Source organism: Narcine bancroftii, chromosome 7 (assembly GCF_036971445.1).
Source record: "Narcine bancroftii isolate sNarBan1 chromosome 7, sNarBan1.hap1, whole genome shotgun sequence".
Lineage (NCBI taxonomy): Eukaryota > Metazoa > Chordata > Chondrichthyes > Torpediniformes > Narcinidae > Narcine > Narcine bancroftii.
Window position 1 is genome coordinate 44,053,692 of NC_091475.1, and position 26,448 is coordinate 44,080,139.

The 26,448-nt window shown below is 38.7% G+C and overlaps 1 long non-coding RNA gene across 1 annotated transcript in view; it reads left to right on the forward strand.

Moving 5' to 3' along the window:
• LOC138738837 (uncharacterized) overlaps positions 1-26,448 on the forward strand; it is a 69,567-nt gene that overhangs the window by 20,888 nt on the left and 22,231 nt on the right. Inside the window, exon 5 of the long non-coding RNA XR_011341810.1 lies at positions 541-639. This is a non-coding gene — a long non-coding RNA (uncharacterized lncRNA). The remainder of the gene's footprint in view (positions 1-540; positions 640-26,448) is intronic.

Genomic DNA, 26,448 nt, shown 5'->3' on the forward strand with positions numbered 1-26,448 from the left:
CTGCTTTTAAATTCAACCCATTTAGGGCAACATCCCATTTTTGGTCTTGATTACCTGTTTGTTATAAATGAGTTTAATACTAAGATTCTTCTAAATTATCTCAGCTCGCTTAAGGTGATAGAAGCAACAATAAAGTTACTTTTGGCAATTATGATTCAGGGAGATATCAATAACCTTCAGATTCTGGGGACTAGTGCAGTACACAGAGAGCTCGGAGAAACTCAGCAGGTCACGTCGTATCCATAGAAAGAAAAAGACAGTCAACGTTTCTTGCTTCACTCCTGAAGAAGGGCTCAGAACCGAAATGTCAACTGCTTTTTACTTCCTATGGAAGCTGTATGAAGTGTTGAATTTCTCCGACATTTTTGTGTACTGCAGAAATAAATAACTCAATCACTCTTGATCCTTATCACATTCTTGAAGACAGCTTACTGACAATTGCATGTGCCTGTCAAATCCAAATCATACAATGAAAGAATTGGCCTTTTCTGTGAAGCCACCATTTCAGAATACTAAATTGGTCTTCCTCTTTATCTGAAGGTTCATCCGAAGAAGAGTTCCTGCAGTGAAGTGAAGAAGCTTCTTCACTAACATGAAATCTTGCCACAAGCCAGATGATGGAAAGCAAATGTAGTACAGGTACAGAAATCAAAAGGCACTCCCCAATCAATCCAGCCTGGAGATGCATTGCTGGGTGTGACTGAGATTGCTTCTATCTGACTGTCCTCACTCACCACGTTCTCCTTGAAAATTGGATGAAGTCTTGAAATGGGCCCTATTTCTCAGAGTTTGCATACAGCAGATTGTTTTGTGATAGTGTCATCATGTGCTCTGCTTCATCAATACATTAGCTGGCACCATGATGGAAATTCAGTAGATGGGATGTTTAAGAGCATTCTTTCAAATGTCCCTGTAGTTTTTCGGGGAACCAAACACAACTTTGATAAAATTAGCTTACACATTTTAAGAGAATTCAAATGATAAGAAGATAATCTCTCTGTCCACATGGTCATGCTGAAATGTATTTAAGTGGATTTTATGGTTATGAAACATCAGCAGGTTTGCTGAATCTGCCAGAATATTTAATGAAAGATATTCTTCCATGTTTGAATCCTCTCCTCCTCCATTACTCATTTTAATCATTACTCCTCAAAGAATTTCATGTTCTTTCAGTGATAGCATGATTATATTTTTTCATAATTGCCTTCTTTTCTAACTGTTGTCTCCTGCTTTCCTCCTACTTGGTCTTTAACTAAAACAATGCCTTTCTAATTGCATTAATAAATGGATTTCAACCACGATGGAGTCATTGAATATTGAATCCATACTTGCATCTGTTTCTCATTTAGCCTTCAAATGTAGGCTACAAATTCAATCAGTTTTGAAATCCCACAATATTAAATTCAAATTTCTGCAGTTATTTCACACACTTCTGAAAAATCTAACTCAAATACAGACTAATGAACATTGCAAGAAGCTGGGTTGGAGAATAATAAACATGTTTTCTAGTGTTTTGTCTCAAAATGAGCTTATGTAGTTCAGAAAAATGAGTAACACAGAAAATGGTGGATGATCTCAATGTCCATGGAAGGCAATATATCGTCGTTGTTTCAAGCTAAAACTCTTCATCAGGCAATATTCCATGCCTTTCATGGATGCTACGATCCAGAGTTTCTCCAGCGTTTTGAATGCTCCTCTAGTTTTTCATCATCTGCAATCTTTCTTGTTTACCTTTGTTTAGAAACTTAGCGATTTTATTCTTCCAAAAGCATTGTGGGCTGAACGGTCTGTTCTGTGCTGTAATTTTCTGTTTATATGATCCAAGTGTTTATAATTAGCAACTTTCCTTGAAATTAAGTACACAGAGTTTGTAAGCTCTCCAATTTAGACATGAGCATTTTAGTATTATACGAAAACCAACAAGGTCGGGTCAGATACAGAAATGAGCTCTCTGAACCCTTCTCCATTAACAATGGCGTGAAGCAAGGCTGTGTTCTCGCACCAACCCTCTTTTCAATCTTCTTCAGCATGATGCTGAACCAAGCCATGAAAGACCTCAACAATGAAGACGCTGTTTACATCCGGTACCGCACGGATGGCAGTCTCTTCAATCTGAGGCGCCTGCAAGCTCACACCAAGACACAAGAGAAACTTGTCCGTGAACTACTCTTTGCAGACGATGCCGCTTTAGTTGCCCATTCAGAGCCAGCTCTTCAGCGCTTGACGTCCTGCTTTGCGGAAACTGCTAAAATGTTTGGCATGGAAGTCAGCCTGAAGAAAACGGAGGTCCTCCATCAGCCAGCTCCCCACCATGACTACCAGCCCCCCAACATCTCCATCGGGCACACAAAACTCAAAACGGTCAACCAGTTTACCTATCTCGGCTACACCATTTCATCAGATGCAAGGATCGACAATGAGATAGACAACAGACTCGCCAAGGCAAATAGCGCCTTTGGAAGACTACACAAAAGAGTCTGGAAAAACAACCAACTGAAAAACCTCACAAAGATAAGCGTATACAGAGCCGTTGTCATACCCACACTCCTGTTCGGCTCCGAATCATGGGTCCTCTACCGGCATCACCTACGGCTCCTAGAACGCTTCCACCAGCGTTGTCTCCGCTCCATCCTCAACATCCATTGGAGCGCTTTCATCCCTAACGTCGAAGTACTCGAGATGGCAGAGGTCGACAGCATCGAGTCCACGCTGCTGAAGATCCAGCTGCGCTGGATGGGTCACGTCTCCAGAATGGAGCCTTCCCAAGATCGTGTTATATGGCGAGCTCTCCACTGGCCACCGTGACAGAGGTGCACCAAAGAAAAGGTACAAGGACTGCCTAAAGAAATCTCTTGGTGCCTGCCACATTGACCACCGCCAGTGGGCTGATATCGCCTCAAACCGTGCATCTTGGCGCCTCACAGTTTGGCGGGCAGCAACCTCCTTTGAAGAAGACCACAGAGCCCACCTCACTGACAAAAGGCAAAGGAGGAAAAACCCAACACCCAACCCCAACCAACAAATTTTCCCCTGCAGCCGCTGCAACCGTGTCTGCCTGTCCCGCATCGGACTTGTCAGCCACAAACGAGCCTGCAGCTGACGTGGACTTTTACCCCCTCCATAAATCTTCGTCCGCTTAATTTAGTATTGTAGAACAGAACTCCTTAAAATTTGACTGGCATTCTGTCACCACACAATATTTAGTGCAAAAATATTTGTTCTTGAAAACAAAATGATAATGGCTTCTCTCATTTTAAAACCATCTATTTTAAAAATAGACACAGCAAATATGCCAATTTGTGGAGCAGTTTTGCCACGGAAGTGCAATCGATACTTATTTTCAAGGAATGATAAACCAAACTGCTGAAATGGAATGATATATAAAAAAAGTAACAAACGCTATGGGAAAATAAATATTTGGAGCCTGTCAGATTATTACTTTGGCAGATTTGTGAAAGACGTTATCAAAGCTGTCTCTTAATTTACTGTTACCACCATTGTTTGCCAGCTCTCAGTGTAAGGCTTGCCTCCTTCTCAAGGACATCATCATCAGAAGGATCCATGCTTTTGGATGTGTGATATTTGTCTGAGGGCAATTACAGTAATCCATGCAATCAATACTGTCTTTGCGTTCATTAAAGGCTGGCTGGTTTAATTCGGACTCACAGTTGCCTTGGCTCCCATCAATGATAGTTCAGATACTTCCAATGAATGCAGCATTGTCATTTGATCTCATTGGTTGTGGCATCCTTTGGATTGTTCACTGCATGTCCATGTTGCAGAAGAGCTGACAGTACCAATGCCACTTTATTTGCCCCAAATTTACCCCTTCCATAATGAATGAATATACTGGTGATCTTTACTATGTTGTGCCCTTTCATTCACAAACTCTGGTGCCCTTCAGAGTTACTCAGGGTGCTGATCTTTGATGAGCTCCACCTTCATGATAAAGGTCAGAATCATACAATATGGAACAGTTCATGTCACTTACCATCTCCATGCCAAAGAGTGGGCACATATCTGTATTAATTCCATCTTCTGGCATTTGGCTCAGCATTCTCTACCTTGGTGATTCATGTGTTTGATCAGCATTCAATGGATTAAGACCCCCAAATGCTGGCAATGCTCAGCTGGTCAAGCAGCATCTATGGAGAGAGAATCAGAGATAATGATTCAGGTCAACATTTTAATGAAAGGTCATTTAAATAAAATATTAACTTTGCTCTACTATATGAATATTTTCAACATTCTATGGCAATATTTCAAATTTCCAGCATCTGTGTATTTTTTGCTGTTTTTCATTGGTTTGCCTTTAGAGAAGGTGATACAGGTTTGTGAAAAGCATTGACTATAAATTGGGGTGAAGGTAAACTAATTGCTGAGATCCCTTTGTCACAAAAGTAGTGAGAGACCCAGTTCTGTTTAGATCAGTAATTCTCAACCTTTTTTTCTCCATATCACCTTAAGTAATCCCTTACTAACCACAAAGCACCTATGGAATAGGAGGTATGTGAGTGAAAAAGATTGAGGTTTATTAGACACAGCAAGAAAAGTTCAGCTGTGGAAAGAGCTCCCGAGCTTTCAGGAACAAAAATTTCTCAGTACAAACTGCCTTACTCAACCCAGCAGCTGAGTGTACCTGAAGTGTGGAAGGAAATCAAGAATTTTTATGTTGATGGAACATACCCTCAGGATGTCGACCTGAGTAAAACAAAACTGTAGGAAAACTGGAGGAGTTGGCTTCCCTGGAATAGATCTTTGGAAATGGAGTAAAACATGTAGCACATACAATTAGGGTTGGATTTCTCCCATTTCCTCCTCGTAGAAACTGCTGCTTTAGTTAACATTTTCAACCAATGGATACAGGCAGACTTGAAAGCAAGGATAAAAAAATATTGAATGTTGAATTCCAAAGAGGATCTCAAAACTAAAGAAAGCTGTTATGACAGATGATGTTGCTGGATTTTTTATGCAAAGTGAGTTGGAAATTGACAGTCCTTCCCTTGTGGTAGATATTGTCTTCGGGAAAATGGATAATGATTAACTCATCGAATATTTTTCACCTCCCTTTGACTTCAGGAGAAATTGGGAGAAATCTACATGGGATAAACGGCATGCTACCATTCATATGATGTAATACAATTTCAGGAACTCTTGTCAAGAGTTAAGGAAATGATGGGATGTCACATTGTTGTGCTTAATGAATCATCCTGCTTGTGGCAGGAGGTCTGTGGAGAAATAGCGGAAAGGAAAGAAAATAGATACTTTACATTTTGGAACATAGAATAATACAGCTCAAGGACAGGCCTTTGGTCCACAATGTCTGTGCTGAATGTGATTCTAATTTAAATTACACATCTGCCTGTATGGGTCTAAATGCCTCTTAAATGTTACTACCGTATCTGCTCCCACAGCTTCTTCTTCCAGGCGCCTCACATCCTCTGTGTAAATAGAAAAGAAGTTTCCTTGTTAATCTCCTTTCAACTTTCCCCTCACGTTAAAGCTATGCCTTCTAGTATTTGGCATTTTCAGTCTGGGAAAAATACTTATTCTACCCTGCTGAGGCCTCCCATGACTTTGCATACTTACTTCCGTATTCACTTTGGAAAAGGATCTTGGTGATTGTAGTGATAACTTAAAAACAGACTGAAAAGTTTGAGCCTGTAGATATTAAGAGAGAGAGGATGTGCTGGAGCTATTGGAAAGCATCAAGTTGGATAAGTTGCTAGGGCCAGATGAGATGTACCCCGGGCTTCTGTGGGAGGCGAGGGAGGAGATTGCTGAGCCTTTGACAATGATCTTTGAATCATCACTGGGGACAGGAGAGGTTCCGGAGGATTGGAGGGTTGTGGATGTTGTTCCTTTATTCAAGAAAGGGAGTAGAGATAGCCCAGGAAATTATAGACCAGTGAGTCTTACTTCAGTGGTTGGTAAGTTGATGGAAAAGATCCTGAGAGGCAAGATTTATGAACATTTGGAAAGATATAATATGATTAGGAATAGTCAGCATGGCTTTGTCAAGGGAAGGTTGTGCCTTACGAGCCTGAGTGAGTGTTTTGAGGATGTGACTAAACACATTGATGAGGGAAGAGCAGTAGATGTAGTGTATATAGATTTCAGCAAGGTATTTGATAAAGTACCTCATGCAAGGCTTATCGAGGACGTAAGGAGGTATGGGAATCCAAGGGATATTGCTTTGTAGATCCAGAAATGATGCCCACAGAAGGCAAAGAGTGATTGTAGATGGGTCATATTCTTCATGGAGGTCGGTGACCACTGGTGTTCCTCAGGGATCTGTTCTGGGGATCTCTTTGTGATTTTTATAAATGACCTGGATTTGGAGGGATGGGTTGGTAATTCTGCTGATATCACAAAGGTTAGGGGTGTTGTGGATAGTGTAGAGGGCTGTCAGAGGTTAAATGGGACATTGATAGGATGCAAAACTTGGCTTAGAAGTGGCAGATAGAGTTCAACATAGATAGGTGCGATGGTTCATTTTGGTCGATCAAATATGATGGTAATATATAGTATTAATGTTAAGACTTGGCAACGTGGAGGATCAGAGGGATCCTGGGGTCCAAGTCCATGGGAAGCTCAATACAGCTGCACAGGTTCATTCTGTGGTTAAGAAGGCATACGGTGTATTGCCCTTCATTAATTGAGGAATTTAATTCAGGGGCTGAGGTAATGTTGAAGCTATATAGGACCATGGTTGGACCCCACTTGAAGTACTGTGCTCAGTTCTAGTCACCTCACTATCGGAAGAATGTGGAAGCCATAAAAAGAGTGCAGAGGAGATTTACAAGGATGTTGCTTGGTTTAGGGAGCATGACTTATGAAAACAGGTTGAGTGAACTCAGCCTTTTCTCCTTGGAGTGGCAGAGGATGAAAGGTGATCTGATAGAGCTGTTTAAGGTGATGAGAAGCATTGATCGAGTGAAAAGTCAGAAGCTTTTTCCCAGGACTGAAATGCTTGCCACAAGAGGACATGGATTTAAGGTACTGGGGAGTAGGTACAGAGGAGATATCAGGGCTACGTTTTTTATGCAGAGTGGTGAGTGCATGGAATGGGCTGCCAGCAACAGTGGTGAAGATGGATATGGAAGGATCTTTTAAGAGACTTTTGGATAGATTAGAAAAATAGAGGGCTATGGATAAGCCTAGTAATTTCTAAGGTAGGGACATGTTTTGACACAACTTTGTGGGCCGAAGAACCTGTATTGTGCTGTAAGTTTTCTATGTTTCTACTTCTATTCACCCCTCCAGAATAAACAAACCATGTTTTTCCAACCTTTCCTCGTAGCTAATAATCTTGAATCCCAGCCACATTCTAATGCACCTCTCCCAAGCCTTCACATTCTTCCTGTAGTGTGGTTACTAGATCTGCACATAATACTCCGAACGTAGCCTAACCAAAGGTTTCTACAGCTTACTGACGTTTATGTTCAACACCCCAACCCGTGAAGGCTAGCCTGGTGTACACCTTCTTGACTACTCTCTCTTGTTGTGTTGTCACTTTCAAGAAGTCATGGTTTTGCATCCCAAGATCCCTTTGTACATAATGCTGAAAAAGGTCTTGCTAGTTACTGTATACTTTCCTCTTTTATTTGACCTCCAAAAGTACAATACCTCACACTATTCTGGATTAAACTCCATCTGCCATTTCTCTGCTAATGTTTCCACACAGGACTCGGTCTGATCGTTATAGAGCACTGAACACCACTGGTTATGGACCCAGAGCAAAACTAACACCCCTCCACCACTGCCCTATGTCCTCTATGGCCAAGCCAATTTTGAATCCAATCTACAATTTTATAATGGATGCCATGTGTCTTAATTTTCTGGATCAGTCTACCCTTTTGGACCTTGTTGAGAACTTTATTAAAGTCTATCCTCTGCTCTATCCTCATCAATCTTCATCATAATCTCCTCAAAAAAACTCAGTCAAGTTTGCTAGTCATGAATCTCCCTACCCCCTCACAAAGTTATGCTGATTATCCCCCTCCCCCAAAAAAATGTTCCTTTCCAGATGTAAAATGGGTTCTATGTCTAAGAATCTTCTCCAGAAATGTCTGTACCACTGATGCAAAGTTCATGGGCTTATAATTTTCTGGTTTGTCTCTGCTGCTCTTTTGAAATAGAGGAACAACATTGTCTACTCTTTGCCTCTGGCTAATAAGGATTGAAGAATCTTTGTCAAGGTGTCAGTGATTTCCTCTCTTACCTCTCAATAGATCTTATCAGGCCCTGGGGACTTAGCTATCTTTATGTTCTTCAAGAGTCCCAACATCTCCTCCTCCTTGATATTACCTTGGTCAATGTAGAATTGAATCTTATCCATATTAACAGGAATCAATGACAGATTGATCCATTGTGAAGATGGAGATAGTCAAGGACCAGAAAGGAATATTGCAAAACCAGCGCCAAGCATCACTTAATAGTTTCCACGGCTATTTTATTGATTGAAAAGAGCTTTCTTTGCCTTCGTTAATCAGGGAGTATAATCATAGAGTGGTTATATAAATGATATCTACAGCCTTGGATGAGTGATCTGGAGACATGAAAGCAAATCTAATAGATGGAGAACTTAAGTAATCAAAATAATTTTGGATTTGAGCTGCAAAAACTAACAACAACAATGAAGTTATTTGTTTGCTCTGAAAATCCAAATTGGTTCACTGGGATCTGTGAGAGAAAATAATCTGCCAGTCTGACCCATGCAGGATCTACTTCCATTGCAATATGGTTGACTCTTAACTGTATTTAGAAAAGGCCTGGCAAGCTGTTCATTTAAGGGGCAACGATCCATATGTCATTTATTTCTTGTCTTATCAGCAGCCTTCGTATTTTGTGAATGACTAGATAAACGGAGTTGGCAGTGGAAGCTGCCAGCATTTTCATGCACTTTACTCTCTCTGCTGGATGTTTTACAAGTTGCTGCAAGCTGAAGCAAAAGTTCATATCTAGCAATACAAAGTGATCTTCAGTCTGTTTTGCCTTTTTAGCCAGCTATATTGATATTTCTCCATACCCAAGGTAATTATCTACCAACATAAGAACTAATTATAAGAAACAACATGACTAATGCAATAAATCAATGAAATCGCTTGCAGTGCCTACGGATTGAACGTGAAATGTTATGTGACTATGTAGCGGGTATATTGGGGTGGGTGAAGAGTCCTCCAGTCAAATGTAAGGAGCTTTGATTTCTGTGGGCTTTGATGAATTCAAAGATTGAAATGTATGTCTTGTATTTTCAAGTTTTTGTCTTTCAGTTTCATTGATAGTTTTGGTAACTGAAGTTTGATTGTCTGTGCTCTTGATTAGGTCATCTTGAAATATTGATGTAATTTTTTTCCATTGCTCTTGAGAGTTAATGGTCATGAATAATGAACCAGAATGTATATAGAAAGTTAATTCTATATTCTGTATCTTGTTTGAACAAGTTGGATATGCTGCATGGAATATATGATTAAATGCATTCCATGGGTACATTGACTTTGGAGGAGCGTGAATAATGATTGAATGGGGATGTAGGCTCTGAATGATGCTAAGGAAAAGTAATGAAATCATTTTGAACTTCAAGGAGCATTTGAGATTTGAGTTAGAACAGTGAAAACACCATTTAGTCACCTCAGGGAGAAATTCAACAATGTGAATTCATGCAAGTCTTTTGGCGAGCCAGTTCGTTGGAAGTATCTTTTATTTCTGTAACAGAGCACTGAATTTAATCCAAATGTTCACCAAACCTATTTTGCTGTGCTCTTCAATGAAGAGATTTGGATTGTTTTAGCCACCAGTCATCTAATCAAAGCAAAAACAAACCAATGCACAAAAGTGCTGGAGAAACTTAGCAGGTCATGCGATGCTAAGTGAAGGGTAACTGACATTTCAGGTTGAGCTCTTCATCAAGGTTGTGTCAATATTTGTGTACAGTTTTTCACCCAGAATCTGCAGGTTTTCTTGTTTAAAAACAAATCAAACATGATTCATTTGCACCTTGAGTAGAGGGGTGGAGGGTTTGGAGTGGAGGATGCTCACCACAGTTTAAAAATCAGATTTAATCAAAAATAATTTCATTAAAACATCTTTTTTTTTGATATGTCAGGGGCAGAAGCACCACAGGTTTATGCCCATTTAACACCAGACCCTGAAGTTTGCAAGCTCTGGGGGAGCAGTGGCTCATGATACTGAAAGAAGAACAGCACCTTGCTGCCGAGGAGCTGCCTGCAAGAAGACTTCGTGGGGCAGAGACCGCAGCACCCCACCGCTGAAGAGGTGACTCGCACTAAGATGGGGGGGATGCCTGCATAGATGGGCCTGTGGGAACCAGGTATTGGGTCAGGGATCGGTGAGGCTGTCAACAGTGAGCAGGGCTTTCAAAGGGCTCCTGGTGTAATTAGCTTTGTAACTATATCAGGGATTCAGAACCGGAGCCCACCACCAGAAAATAATATCCCATCAGAACAAAATGCCAGAGGGCCAGAGAATGTTCTCAAAGTCTCCTTGAAGAAATCCAACTTCCCCATTGAGAGTTTGTGGCCCATGACCACTAAACGTAGTGGAGAAGAAGGATTCAATCAGGAATTCAACCTTTTTATATTTATTATTTTTTCGTGACTTGACATATTGTGCTCATTTTATTTGTACTAAAGTGGGGCTTGTATACCCACTGAAAACTGCCGCAAGTTAGAATTTCTGTGCAGCTGAACATTGTACTAATGCAATGACATTAAACTCACCATCACCATCACCAAGTGGAAGGAAATTGACCTTGATCCCAAGAGAATGCCAAAGAACTGAGCATGGTGGATCCCATGGAAAAGTCATTATGAAAATGTGGGTTTTAAAATAGAAGCAAATGTTTTGGTAAATAGAATGAATAATTTGTTACATAAATTAATGAATATGGATCAGACAGGATTTGTTTATTTAAAAAAAGACAATCTTTGAAAAATGTAGCTAGTCTGCAGAGCATAAATCATCTAGTGTAAAAAAAGAGGCGATTTGTGTGTTGCAGTGGCTTTAGATGCAGAAAAGGCATTTGATAGATTAGAGTGGGATTTTTTTTGCTTAAGGTATTTGAAAAAATTTGATTTGGATTAAACTTTTTAAATTGGATTATGCCATTATATAATAGCCCTAAAGCTAAAGTAGTAACAAATGGGAAAGTGTCTATGCCATTTAAGTTAATGAGATCGAGTAGACAAGGTTATCCTTTGCCACTAGCTTTATTTGCTTTAGCCATAAAATCACTTGCCAAAATTAAGGGCTTTAGGATGGACCAGAGGAACATAAAATTAGTTTATTTGTTGACGATGTTTTAATATGTTTGACTGACCCTGAATATTGTATGCCAATTGGAGTAATATGGAAAAATTTTGGGTTATAAAATCAGTTGGGATAAAACTGAAATTATGCCTTTGACAGTAGGTTGTAGTGGCCCACGGCCCGTGCCTCAGGCCGACACAGGAAATGGCCATCGAACGCAGCGAGCAGCAAAGTATCATGCCGCCTGAAATGCCCATTCCCATAAGCCGCTGGCAGAGCAGTGAAACTGGCCAATCACTGCCAGTGGATCGTAGGGAGCCCAATCGGGCCCAATCGGCAGATGGCCAGTTCAAGTATGTTTGTCAGAACTGGTGAATTGTACTGCACAACATCTCTCTCTGCAATCCAAAGACCTTTTTTCTTTCTTTTCCCTCTTTTTTTCTTTTATACCGATAATTTTTAAAAAACTTTTTTCAGTTTTGGGTGGGCTGAAAACCATCGTGTAATCAATATTTTTAAAAATATTTGTAGTATAATAATTGTAGTTACTGCATGTATGGAATATTCAATAAAATATTTTTAAAATCCCAAACACAGCAGAACAAGTAAAATAAATCCCATAAATTGCAATTCTGATTTTGAGGTTAATTTGCAGGCAAAAAAAAAATCTGGGCTTGTTAATTATTGAAAGGTATAGGGGAATTAAACTGTGATATGAGCAGGAATTATTTGTTTGAAACCAAAATGTCCTTCATGTTCAGAAGGACGTGTTAACTTGCTTCTCAGGCAAATTTGCTGACACATTTGTAATTCTTTAGCATTTATTTTTGCCTAATTAATATTCTGAAGTGCCTTCGTGTATACATAAGAAATGTGTTATAAACGTATAAAAGAGGTTTGGATTTTCTTCTTGACCCTAACAAAATGAGCAAGATCATGTTTTCTCGTGTTTGGCAATATGGTAGGCAGAATCACTGATGAGAAAGACATCATAAGCTTTGGGTTGGTTGAATATGTCTCTTGTATTGCAATATTCAGAAGAACTCAGCAGTTGTGCTCATATTGAAATTTTGAATAATTGTAAAAACTATTAATCCAGTTCTAAATTTAAGAAAGGCAAGATCAACTATAAAAAAAAAGCAATTAAAACAATCAATGTTGAAATACTCAGCAAGGCAAGCTACATCTATTTTTAGGGAGGAAAACAATTAAAATTTTGGATCATCAATCTTTCATTAGTGTGTTAATTAGAGTGATCATGTCATGAGTTATAAACTTACCTTGGTCTGTATTTAAGGCAGATTACTGAAAAGCACTCAGGCAAAGGCCATCTTAAAGAAAGAATGCAACATCTTTTCCACCCTCAGAATTTCAAATTATTCCAAGTTAATTTGCAACTGCTGTACAAACTGCAGCAAGGCCCTATTGCTCTCAGAACAGTCCAACAGCCTATATTTTGGAGGTGTTGCCTTTTGAGTTGGATGTTACGCAGAGCCCTCCTTCATTCTTCGTTAAAGAGATCAATTGTGTCTGTCTCCCACCCGAACGGTTATTTGAGGTTTCAAGAGGAGGAAATCAGCCATTTCCTCAGTGATACCTCTGAGACAAATAGAAAATTCTATGGTATTGTATCTGAACTCTGAAGATACTTTCAATTTGCAACATTCCATGCAACTACAGGGGGTCAAAAATGCATCAAACCATTCCAGTTTCCATAGCATGTGAGGACATTAACTTTCATATATTGTTTCATAAATTCAGTAAATTCTCAGTATTAGTGAAACCAGAAGCAGATTCAATGGCCATTGTGTAAAATGACTCCATCATATACACCAAATTTACCAACTTAAATCAATTCAATTAAATGGAAACCATAGAACAGAACCAATCGTTCACTCAATTATCATACCTCAGTTGCTCCAAACATGAATTTATGAGGAAACATTAACTAGTCCTCACTGACGGCTCAGCAGTGAAGAAGGTCAAGAATTTCAAATTCCTGGGTGTCAACATTTCGGAGGATTTGTCCTAGAGCCTTCATACTGATGCAATCACGAAGAAGGGTTGCCAGCGGCTATATTTTGTGAGGAGATTCAGTATGTCACTGAAGACAAGAAAAAACTCCAGAGGCTTGTTAACTTGGCCTGTGACATCACGGGCACCAGTCTTCACTCCATCAAGGACATCTACAAGATGTGATGTCTTAAGAAAGCAGCCTCTATCCTCAAGGATCCCCACCACCCAGACCATGCCCTCTTCACTCTGCTACCATTGGGAAAAAGGTACAGGAGCCTGAAGTGGCACAAGGACAGCTTCTTCCCATCTGCCATCAGATTCCTGAATGACCAATGAACCACAGACACTGCCTTTGTCTTTTCCTTTCTCTTTAATAATTTTTATTTATTTGGTAAGGTGGTTTATATAAATATTTGCAGTGATGCTGCTGCTATACAACAAATTTTGTGACATGTTCATGACAATAAATACTGATTCTGACATTGATTCATATCATAAAACTTTTGACAACTCCATAAAGTTGTGCCTGCTTGTGCAGAAGATGTTCGGAAAATGAAACTATTACGTCTGTGGAAAGATGATTGACTGTTCATTTGGCACTTGGTTCCATCAATATGTTGTAATCAATCATTACTGGATGACTAAAGCTAAAACTAATAACTCAGTCTTCATTCTTATTTGTAGCTTTTATCCAAGTCACCCAAGAAGGATTCTCACATTTAAAACTCACATTAACATCTAACAGAGTTGTCAAGTCACAATTCTCCTTTTGATTTGAAATTCTCATTGTCTGGTCCCAGGGGAAATCCAGTGAGTAGGAACACATCCAGCAATCAGCTGTTTCTCTACCTTACGATCATGATTGCTCCTCTAATTAAACTGCAGTGTATCCTTTTTATTTTTTGCTTCTTTCTGATGAATGACTTGCTGGGAGTTTCTGAATGGCAAATATAATTTGGGGAAAGTCATTTATGTTAATGTTTTGCAACCTTTCTCCAAAGACCCAATACTAAAATACACTGCAAGTAAAGTGCTTATAAAGAAGTTTTTACGCAAAACAGTTAATCTACCTATCATGGCAAAGTATGATCACATCAGTTTAAAAGGATTGAAACATTCTGGTAAATAACATGCAGGATGAGGAGAGTGGGGAGTTAATTTGTGGAGTCATTTGCTCAAAGGAAGAGACGATATTTCATTTCAGGTTTTCCATTTATAGCCAAAATTAGATTTAAATAGATATATTTGAAGGAACAATATTTGAAAGTTATAAAAAGTAATGTAAAACCCTCCCTTCACTCAACAAAGGAGCTGGTAGGTAGCACTAATGGATGTAACCTTTTTGGTGTTTCCAAGCTGCAATAATTTCCAAAGCTGCACTTGCTTCTTATTCCTAATATTAAGGCTATAACAGTGTGAAACTGAAAATTGGGGATTTGTCTGATCATCTAATCCATGGACACATGTATTGAATGATCAGTCTAAGATTCTGTGGAGACAGAGATAATAGTTCATTTGGAGATTATCTATTTTAGAATGAGATGACAGGTAAAAGAAGATTACTCCAGCTGCTTTTTTGTGTATGCTCTTCCTGCACATGTACTCTTCCAACTTCATTCCTTGAAAATCAGTTTTCTTTTGAGATATGTAAGTCACAAGCTGGATAGTCAGCATTCTTGTCAAGTCTCCTCTGATATAGATGAGAAGAACATGTTGGATTAACCTGTCCATCAAAATTTGGTCCTACCTCCTGTAAAATTAGACGGAGAACCACATTACTACAAAGAAGTTTGGAGGGGTGCCTTTCAATTCATTATGATCACCCTGGATCTTTACTACAGCAATCTGTAACTGTTCCCACCAGTCTGATATTCACCATAACCTCATAATTTTCTATGATTCAATATCTTCCATGAAATTGTGACTCCATGTTAATTCCGTCCTGTTGCAAGATATTCAGTCTCCTCATCCTATTAAGTGAAAAAAGATATTTAATATGTTTAAAAGATTTCAGGCTGATAATATCTTTGCACATGAGATGCACATTCGTAAAGAGGACGAATATCATTTTTTTTATTTTGGAAGATTTTACAATTCCATTCCTTTTCTCAAGCTAAACTTAGAAGTGTCTCGATTTTTATTGATTCCACGGTTCCATTTGTACAATTTAATACAATATCTGATGTAGCTGGAAGATTTTTAATAGTTACTGGTTCATTAGGAAATAAGAAAGTGGTAATGGTTAATATATATGCTCCTAATATTGACTGTCCTGAACTTTTTAAAAAAAGTTTTAATTCTTGTCCTAATTTGAATGAATGCATGCTGATTATGGGTGGAGATTTCAACTGTTGCTTAAATGCTATGATTGACATGTCCTCCGCCATTCAGACGCTTCCAAATAAATCAGCTAGTCAGATTTTAAAAAAATCTTTTTTTTAGGAATCAATGAAATTGATACTTCATAAAAAGTTGCCGGTAAGGTAACTGCCCAGGTCCAGATGGCTTTACAATGGAATTTTTAAAATCATTTATTAATTTACTTGCCCATCAACTATATAAAGTATTTGAAAATTAAGCCTTTTCTGACGCTTCCAAATAAATAGCTGATTTAGTTGCACTTAACTCTTTACTGCTGGATTATAGTTTAATTGATATGTGGAGATTTTTATACCGAAAGGAAAAGGAATTTTCTTTCTTTCCTCATGTATACCACAAATACTCTGGAATAGATTATTATTTTATTGATATGCGACTGGTGCCTTCAATAGGGAAATGTGAAAATGGCATAATCACTATTTCTGTTTTTGCACCTTTAAAACTTTCTGTTGAAATCTCTGGTTTCACTTCCAGAGTTCAACAATGGCGGTTCAATTCCACTCTGCTTCAGGATGAAAAATTCATTAGCTTTATTAAAGATCAGATCTCTTTCTTTTTTCAGATGAACTCAACAGAAGGAATGTCCAGTCTGGTAATTTGGGATGCACTTAAAGCATTTTTACAAGGACAAATAATTTCTTATTCTGCTGGATTTAGTAAATGTATTAATTGTGAACTGGCAGTACTTACTAACAGAATTAAAGAGACTGACAAATTATATTCTATAATGTCTAGTATAGACCTTTTAAGGAAAGAGTAGAACTTCAAACTCAGCATGATTTATTATTAACTTGCCCTACCAGAATCAACTACTAAAACAAATCTCAATTTTATGTACATGGAGAGAAATCAGATAAGCTATTAGTTAGTCAACTGAAGCCAGTAGCATCTAAAAGTCAAATTAGAAAGATATGTAAGTAGGATGGAAACTTTACTTTTGATCATGCTGAAATTAATAAAGTGTTTCAGGAATTCTATTCAGATCTATACAAATCTGAATTTCTTGATAATTCTTTTTCAATGGGTAGATTCTTGCAATGACTGAATGTTCCAAGAACATCACCAGATGATCAAAACTTGTTGGAAGCTCCAATTTCAGAGTTGGAAGTTTTCCAAGCTATTTCTTCTCTTCAATCTGGAAAGGCCCAGGTCCAGATGGCTTTACAATAGAATTTTTAAAATCATTTATTAATTTACTTGCCCATCAACTATATAAAGTATTTGAAAATTAAGTCTTTTCTTAGACCTTACCGGCAACTTTTTATGAAGTATCAATTTAATTGATTCCTAAAAAAAGATTTTTTAAAAATCTGACTACACTAAGGACTTTTACTTTGCATATTATTTATTTCTGAATATTTATTTTTTTTGTATTGTGTTGTCAGTTTATTTCCATTTCTCTTTTTTGGATCCATATCTTTTTCTTGAGTATAGTTTACATTTACTGATAAGTAGAAATTCTTCCTGACCTGCAGGAAAAAGAATCTCAGGGTTGTACATGATGTACTCTGATAATAAATTGGAAATATATCTCCTTTCCTCTAACTCTGTCTATCTCTTTCCCTTTCTCTCTGTTTCCTTTACTCCAGCTCTGCATTCACAGATCCATCCCACAACCCTGATTAATTTTCATCTTTCCTCTCCATGTATAATTATGGTCTTTTGCCTGTTGGCTTGTGCTCCTCTCCTTGCCCTTTTAAATTTAGACATACAGCGCAGTAACAGGCCATTTCAGCCTATAAGTCCACCTCATTTTGGCCTATGTGCCACCCAATTTATACCCAATTAACCGACACCCCAGGTATGTTCCAAATAGTGGGTGGAAACTGGAGCCCCCGGGGAAAACCCATACAGACACAGGGAGAACATACAAACTCCTTATGGACAGCTTAGGATTGAACCCTGTTCTGATTGCTGGCACTGTAATGGTGTTGCACTGACCACGATGCCAACTATGCCACCCTTTCTTCCCTTCCCTCCCACGATTATTATTCACGTGCCTATCTGATTTATGCTCATACCATGAAGAAGGGTTCAGGCCTGAACCTTTGGTTTTATATACAGTATCTTTATCTCCTCTGGAAACTGCTTTGGCTTGTGAGTTTCTCCAGCATTTTTGTTTTTACTACAGAACAGTGTCTATAGAATTTTGCTTCACTACTAACCATTAAAAAAATGTGGGACAAATTTGTTTTGTTTGTGATATCCCTCCATTTATTGTAAATTATTAGCTTTCAGCATCTTCCTGGTGCACAGCTTAATACTTTAAATTCCATTTACCGCATTTCCACTAAAATTATTTAAAGAGAATTTTTTTTATGAATGAAGTTTCCAAAACATATGTGCCTAAATGTGCACCTGCATCCCATGCAATCATAAATGTCTAATTTTCTCTGTAATTTCCAAAACATGACAAATCTCAGCAAGTTGTATGCAACCGTAGTGAGTTATAACTTTTCAAGTGTTTTCAAAATGCTCTTGACTCATCCTGTTGGTTTTAAAAAATATTTTATTTTTAATAAAAATACAGAGTAAAATTTCAAATATACTTTTTCATTTAAAAAACAAACAAAGAACCTTCCCCCGCCCCCCCCCCCCCCCCACTTCCTACAAAATATAAGTTCACACATCGTTAGAGCTCATATTTATATTATCAATAACAAATCTATGCGGGGAAGTCACATCTGTTTATATTTTAACAGCATCTGTTATTATCATTATTATTATAAATGGGCCACTAAATGGTCCAAATATGGCTGCCATATCTTGACAAATTTATCATATTTGTTTTTTAGATTGTATGTAATTTTCTCCATAGATATACAACTATTCATCTCTGCAGTCCACCCAGCTACAAGTAAGAGAGTTGGGTTTCTAAGTAATTGCAATAAATTTCTTAGCCACTGCTAAAGCTATTTTGACAAAATAAATTTGGAACTTAGTTAATTTATTACTTATTTCAATAAAAATACCCAAAAGATAAAGCTCTGGGTCTTCTGCGAAGGCCATCCCGTTATCATTGTTAACATTTCAGCAATATCCTGCGAAAAAGGCCTCATCTTGACACACAATCATGTAACATGTAAAAAGTTCCAGTTTCAATCCCACATCGAAAACACATCTCCGATATTTCAGACTTTGACCTATGTAGCCTCTGTGGCATAAAATATAATTGTTGGAGGAAGTTATACTGAATCAGTCCATATCTTGCATTTATAATTGATGTCATACTATCCAAACACCAATTAAACTGTTCTCTCATCTCTAGTTTTGGAAGCTCACGTTCGCTCGGAGCTCGTCCAGTTCATTATAGGAACATAGGAAGTAGGAACAGGAGTAGGCCAAAAATGGCCCATCGAGCCAGCTCTGCCATTCAATAAGATCATGGCTGATCTAATTTATGACCGAACTCCACCTACCTGCTTTCTCCCCATATCCCCTAATTCCTCTATCATGTAAAAATTTATCTAACCGAATTTTAAATATGTTTAATGAAGCAGCTTCAACCACTTCCCTGAATAGAGAATTCCAAACATTCACTACTCTCTGGGAAAAACTATTTTTCCTCATCTCTGTCCTAAATCTATTCCCCCGAATCTTGAGACTGTCTCCTCTCATTTTAGTTTCCCGGCCAGCTCAAAAAAACCTTCCTACATCTATCCTATCCATACCCTTCATAATCCTATATGTTTCTATAAGATCTCCTCTCATTCTTCTGAACTCGAGCGAATACAATACTAGACGATTTATTCTTTCATCATAAGTCAACCCCTTCATCCCAGGGATCAACCTAGTAAACCTCCTCTGGACCGTCTCCAAAGCCAGTATATCCTTCCTCAAATATGGAGACCAGAACTGGACACAGTACTCCAGGTGCGGTCTCACCAGTACCTTATACAGTTGCAACATTACCTCCCTACACCTGAATTCAATTCCTCTAGTGATGAAGGCCAACATTTCATTTGCCTTCTTAATAACCTGCTGCACCTGCAACCTAACTTTTTGCGATTCATGCACAAGTACTCCCAAGTCCCTCTGCACACAGCATGCTGTAGTTTTTCACCATTTAAATAATATTCAGCTCTTTTATTTTTCTTGCCAAAGTGGATAACCTCACACTTACTAACATTGTACTCCATCTGCCAGACCTTTGCCCACTCATCCAGCTTAACTATATCCCTCTGCAGACTCTCCACATCCTCATTACAATTTGCTCTTCCACTCAATTTGGTGTCATCCGCAAACTTGGCTACACCACATTTTGTCCCCTCCTGCAAGTCATAAATGTAAATAATGAACAGTTGTGGGCCTAGCACCGACACCTTCGACACCCCACTTACCACTCTCTGCCAACCTGAAAAACTCCCACTTATCCCGACTCTCTACCAATTTTCAATCCATACCAATATACTTCCCGGACTCCACTTTCCTGTAACTTACTGATAAGTTTCTTGTGCGGCACCTTATCAAACGCTTTCTGGAAATCCAAATACAACATCAATCTGTTCCCCTCTATCCACCGTACCCATTATATCCTTAAGGAATTGTAACAAGTTTGTCAAACAAGATCTTCCCTTTCTAAAACCACTGCGTCTGCTTGATTGAACCCTTACTTTCCAAAAGTTTCACTATTTCATCTTTAATGACGGCTTCAAGCATTTTTCCAACTACAGATGTCAAGCTAATTGGCCGATAATTTCCAGTCTTCTGCCTACATCCCTTCTTAAAAAGTGGCATGACATTTGCTGTCTTCCAGTCTGCCGGGACCTGCCCAGAATCCAAGGAATTTTGGTATATGACCACCAATGCATCAACTATAACTTCTTCCATTTTCTTCAGAACCCTTGGATGCATATCATCAGGACCAGGTGATTTGTCTGGCCTTAGTCCCATTAGTTTCTCCATCACTACTTCCTTTGTAACAACTATTTTATACACTCCTTTATTTCCTTTGTTAACCACGGTTGATTTTTCCCTCCCTTGCTGCCCTTTTTCCTGACCGGAATATATTTTTGTTGAGCATTACAAAATATTTCTTTGAAAATCTTCCACTGTTGCTCAACTGTTTCATCAATTAGCCTGTGCTCCCAGTTCACTCTGCCCAATTCCTCCCTCATCCTATGGTAGTCACCCCTGTTTAAGCATAATATATTAGTTTTAGATCTAACTATTTCCCCTTCCATCTGAATGAGAAATTCAATCATACTATGATCGCTATTTCCCAGATGGTCTCTGACTATTACATCATTTACTCTACCTATCTCATTGCACAACACTAGATCCAGGAGAGCATTGTGGGTTCCTTTACATGCTGCTCATCTCCTAATAATTCTGATTTATATAGTTTTGTATAGTATTGTCTAAAACTGTCATTAATCTCTTTTTAGTTGTATGTTAAAATATTGGCTTCTGTTTTAATTACATTTATTATCCTCGATGACTCCCCTGACTTCACTTGCTTATGTGCTCGTTCTCCTAATTCATAATATTTTTGCTTAGTTTTTAAGATAATTTTTTAAACTATATTTTTCTTGTAAACCCCTCTGATATTCTTTCTCCATTTCTGTTACCTCTATCTCCAAACCATCCAATTCCATAGTATAGTCTCTTTTAAGATGTTTTGTATAAGAAATAATTTGCTCTCTCAGAAATTAATCTTCTTCCGTCTTCATCTTAATCTTCTTGTTTAATATCTTTAATCTTTTCATAATCTTCTTAAAAGTTCTTTTTCCTTGATGAAACGTTGCAGGAAAAATCGATTATTTTATATTCTTCGACCACAGTTTCCTTTAAGTGTATCCCAAGTCAAATAGTTGTTATAAGTGGAAGAGAGATTTGTCTCACAAAATAGTTCTGTCTCCTAATAAACTCACAGAAATCTGTCCTTTTCAACAATGTGGCATTAAGATGCCATCTGTACACATCTTCTTGTTTTTCCACTATCGCTCTGTGTCTCTCTCTCTGTGGGGGTTGAGCTGCCTCCAGATTCAATCAGATTTAAATCTTTCATAAATGATAGTGCAGCTTTTGCAGCCCTCAGCCTCATCACTGTTCTTGCTGATTTATCCAATTTTGGATCCAGACAGAAATTAAAATCCCTCCCCCCCTGACCAATGTATTTTGTCTATCTTCCACTGCTTTTAAAAATAAATCCTTCATAAAGGCTTCAGCGTCATAATTTGAAGCATTAATATTCATAAACGTCAAGGATTCTACATTAATTTTACAATGTGCCATTGCAAACCTTCCGACTTGATCAATCAATATATCTTCTACTATTACTGGAATATTTTTATTAATTAAAATTGCTTTTCCTCTCACTTGTGAACCAAAAGAAGAGGATATTACTTGTCCCACCCATCCTCTTTTTTAATTTAGCATGCTTTAATTTAGTAAGGTGTGTTTCCTGCAGGAAAACTACATCCATTATTAGTTTTTTTAAGTGTGCCAAGACCCTTTTCTTTTTCAGCGTCCCATTTAGCCCATTAACATTTAGACTAATAAACTTTATCTTTCTATTCATACCAATTTTTAAACAAATATTGTTCAGCATTAAAACCTTTTTTGATTATTCAAATAATAGTGATCTTTCCCCTTTAAAAACATATATAGTGCCCCTACTTTGATGGCGATATAAACAAGAAATCCCTGAAGCCCGTGAAAAAAGCCCGTGGAATCTTCTGAGAAAGAAGACCCCCCCCCCTCCCCTTAGTACCATCTTGTAAAACTGCTCCTCTCCTGGAGCTATTATCCCCCGTAGACTAGAGTCTCCACCCTGCTACTATTTTTTAACAAGTCTCTCTCTTTCTTGAGCTCTTGGTGCAAATTTCCATTACATTTAACAATAAATACAAGATGGTTCAAAAAATGCACTTTTTACTTGGTCCCATTGTAAACATTCTTCTTAATCTTCTTGTTTAATATCTTTAATCTTTTCATAATCTTCTTAAAAATTCTTCTTCCTTGATGAAACATTGCAGGAAAAATCGATTATTTTATATTCTTCGACCACAGTTTCCTTTTTATGTCATCGAACTCCTTCCTTTGTTTAATCAAAGTTGGTCTAAGGTCTTGAAAGAATAACACCTTTCTGCCTTTTATCTCAAGCGGGCCATTGTGTTTGAAGTAATCAAATGCTGCTGCCAAAACTGCTTCTTGTTCCTGGTAGCTCAAAAGTCTTACCAGAACAGGAAGTGGTTGGTGATTGTCAGGTCTTCTGGGCCTGAAGATCCGATGATCCCTTTCTATTTGTAGTTTTCCATGGCATTTATTTTCTCCCAACACTCGTGTGATCCAAGTTTTAAAGAAGCTCACTGGGTCTCTCCCCTTGGTCCCTTCCTTCAAACCAAAAATCTGAAAATTAATGCATCTGCTAAAATCCTCCGTGTGGTTGATCTTATCCAGCATAACTTGTTTATCCAAGTCTCACTTCTTCGTGTCTTCTTCCAAAGCTGTCTTTTTTTTTGCCTTTTAAACCAAGTCAACTTCCCCTTGGCCCATTCATTCTATTAAATCATCAATTGTCTCTTTAAATTCAATCATCTTCTCTGACATATCTCTCATTGCTGTTTCAACACCGTGAAGCGATTGCCCAAAGTCTCCATCTTATCCAGGATTATATTCAGGTCTCGTGCCGACCTCCCAGCACTGGCAGGTTCAGTCAGTCCCAAGACTGCTCTTGTGCCACTCCCTTTCAGGCTTTCACTTGATATTCCTGGCTGAGTCAGTGTATCTGCCAATTTTGTTTCTTGCTGTCTTGGCTTCTTGGTTCATCCACAATGACAAAATTCTTAATTTATACTTTTAAACTGTCTTTTTAAAACTCTCCACCCAGAACTCATCCAAGCTCCTGTCTAGCTCCTTCACATGGACTTTCCCCCCCTCCTATACTATCAGTTAATTTGAAATAACGCTGGGACTGTAATGTTTTCTCTATTGCTAGAAGTACATGTAATCACAGAAGGGCCAACATGTCAGGTTTAATCTTCCCACAGAGGCTCTGAAGATCCATCATTTAGAAACAGGAGCAATGAATGGAAACAGATTGTAATGAAGGTCTGATGACATACTGTACTAAACATCTTCCCAGGGACCTTTGGCTCCCTTCCATTTTTATAATCAGAGCAAGTAGTGGAGGAAATGGATCAAATTGGAATTAGTTTTATATTTGAAAAATGGAATAGTGCACCAGAGATGTATTGAAAAGCATTCTCATTTAGTGTCAATAACGTGCTCAGCTGTGGAGAGGTAAGTGACACTGATGTGACATTTGCTGGCACTGCAGCAGTTTTCACCAGTCTTCAGCTGAGGTCGGTAATGGAGTGGAACCAGGAATGTTGCCCCGAGGAACTCGTTCAGAATTACAGCAGCTAAGTGCTTGAAAAGGGAGGGGGAAAATGGATTTTAACAATACAGTGTAACCATTGGAAGCTGCCTGAGCAGTTGAGTTCTCAAGTAAGTTCGAAAGCTCCCCAGTTATAAGAATCTAGGAAATAGGAGCAGGAGTAGGCCATGTGACCTGTTGAGCCTGCTCTGCCATACAGCAAGTTCATTGCTGACCTGATGGTTTACTCAGCTCCACCTACTTGCTTTATCCCCTTTGCTTTTTCAGGTCTGTCAGAGAGAGCAGAGAGTCCCTTTAGATGGATGAAAATGCAACAAACTAACACAATGTAGTCCTGGTTATACTGAGCATTCAGTGAAGATTGTAGACAACATCCAAGGCCCCAGATCATGCTGGCAAGGATGGAGGTGCCCGGTGCACAGCTGGTGACATCATTGGGCTCATGTGTGATACTGGGCAAATGTTAAAAGCACCAAGGTCAATTACAATAAGGAAATGCCTGGGACAATATCCTGATGGCTGCAAATTCATCTCAAAATAAATGACATGCCTTCAGAAGTGTCTTTTGAATCCCATCATGGCAGCTGGAAAATATAAATTCAAGTAACTAAATAAATCTGGGTAAGGGGAGGAGAACTAGTAGTAGTCACTAAGACAGTCTATTTTTTGTGAATATCCATTTGATTCACATGTTCTTCAGAGGAGTTAACCTGTATTTCTTACCTGGTCCAGTTTATATGCTACTCCAGACCAACCAATGTAATTGATTTGTACCTGGCTCCTCAGCATAGGGTTAACAAGGCTGGGGTTGTCAACAATTGTCATGTCTGATGGATGAAAAATAGCATGGGAGAGGGGGAGTTGGATTTTGATTATTACAGATTCCTGGTGTTAACATCGCTGAGGATCCGTCCTGGAGCCTCCATGTTGATGGAATCACAAAGAAGCCTTGCCAGCAGCTATACTTTGTGAGATGTTTGAGGCAGTTCAGTATGTTACTGAAGACTCAAAAACTTCTACAGGTGTACCGTGGAGACCATTCTGGCTGGTTCCATCACTGACTGGAATGGACAAGAAAAATCTCCAGAGGGTTGTTAATTTGGCCTGTGACATCAAAGGCACAAGACTTCACTCCATTAAGGACATCTACAAAAGACGGAGTCTTAAAAAAGCAACCTCTATCCTCAAGGTCCCCCACCACCCAGGCTTTTCACTCTTCTACCAGTGGAAAAAAGTACAGGAGCCTAAAGACAAGCACTCAGGGACACAAGGACAGCTTCTTCCCCTCTACCATCAGATTCCTGAAAAATCAATGAACCAAAGACACTGCCTTACTTTTCGTGCATTATTTTATTTATTTATTGTTGTAAGCTGGTTTATGTTAATGTTTGCTCTATGATGCTGTCACAAAACTCCGAATTTCATGACTTGTTCGTGACAATAAATTCTGATTCTGAGATTTACAAGGATATTGTCTGGATTGGACAGCTTGCCTTATGAGGATAGGTGAAGTGAACTTGTTTTTTTTTCTCCTTGGAGTAACGGAGGATGAGAGGTGACCTGATAGAGATGTACAAGATAATGAGAAGCACTGATCATGTGGACATTAATAAAACAAAAGAGATGGTTGTCAACTTCAGGTGGACCCGGGGTTGGGGGGTGGGGGGGAGGGGAACTATGCTCTGCTGATCATTGATGGCTTGACCATTGAGGTCGTCAAGAGCATCAAGTTCATTGGAGTGCACTTGGCGAAGAATCTCTCCTGTTCCCTTAACACCAGCTCTTTAGTCAAGAAAGCCCAGCAGTGCCTCAGCAAAGGCTGAGGAAAGTTAATCTCCCACCCTCCATCCTTACTATATTCTACATAGGATGTATTGAGAGCATCCTGTACATCTGCATCACTGCCTGGTTTGGAAGCTGTACCAACTCAGACAGCAAGACCCTACAGAAGATAGTGAAGTCAGCAGAAAAGATCATTGGGGCTCTCTTCCTTCCTTGAAGGATATCTAAAACGTTCGATGAAGGTGATGGACAATAAATATTATGAAGGACTCCACACACCGCTTATGTAAACTGTTCTCTCTTCTGCCATCTGTTAGGAGGTACCATAGCACTTGGACCCTTGTGTCCAGATTGGGCAGTTTCTCCCCCAAGCCTCAGAATATCCGTGGATAGTGTACCATGGACTTTTACTGTATATGTCTTAATATTTTAATAGTTCAAAAGTATTTAACTTCTATTCTAACTTGTATTTATGTGAATATGCTCCGTGGTCCCGGAGAAACGCTATCTCATCTTTATCGTGCGAGCATGATATGAATGATAAATAAAGGTGACTTGTCTTGGATGGCCAGAGGACATTCCCTGGGCTAAAATGGATGCTTGGGAGTAAGTAAAGGGGGGTTGTAAGACATTCTTCACACAGAGAGTTCTGGGTG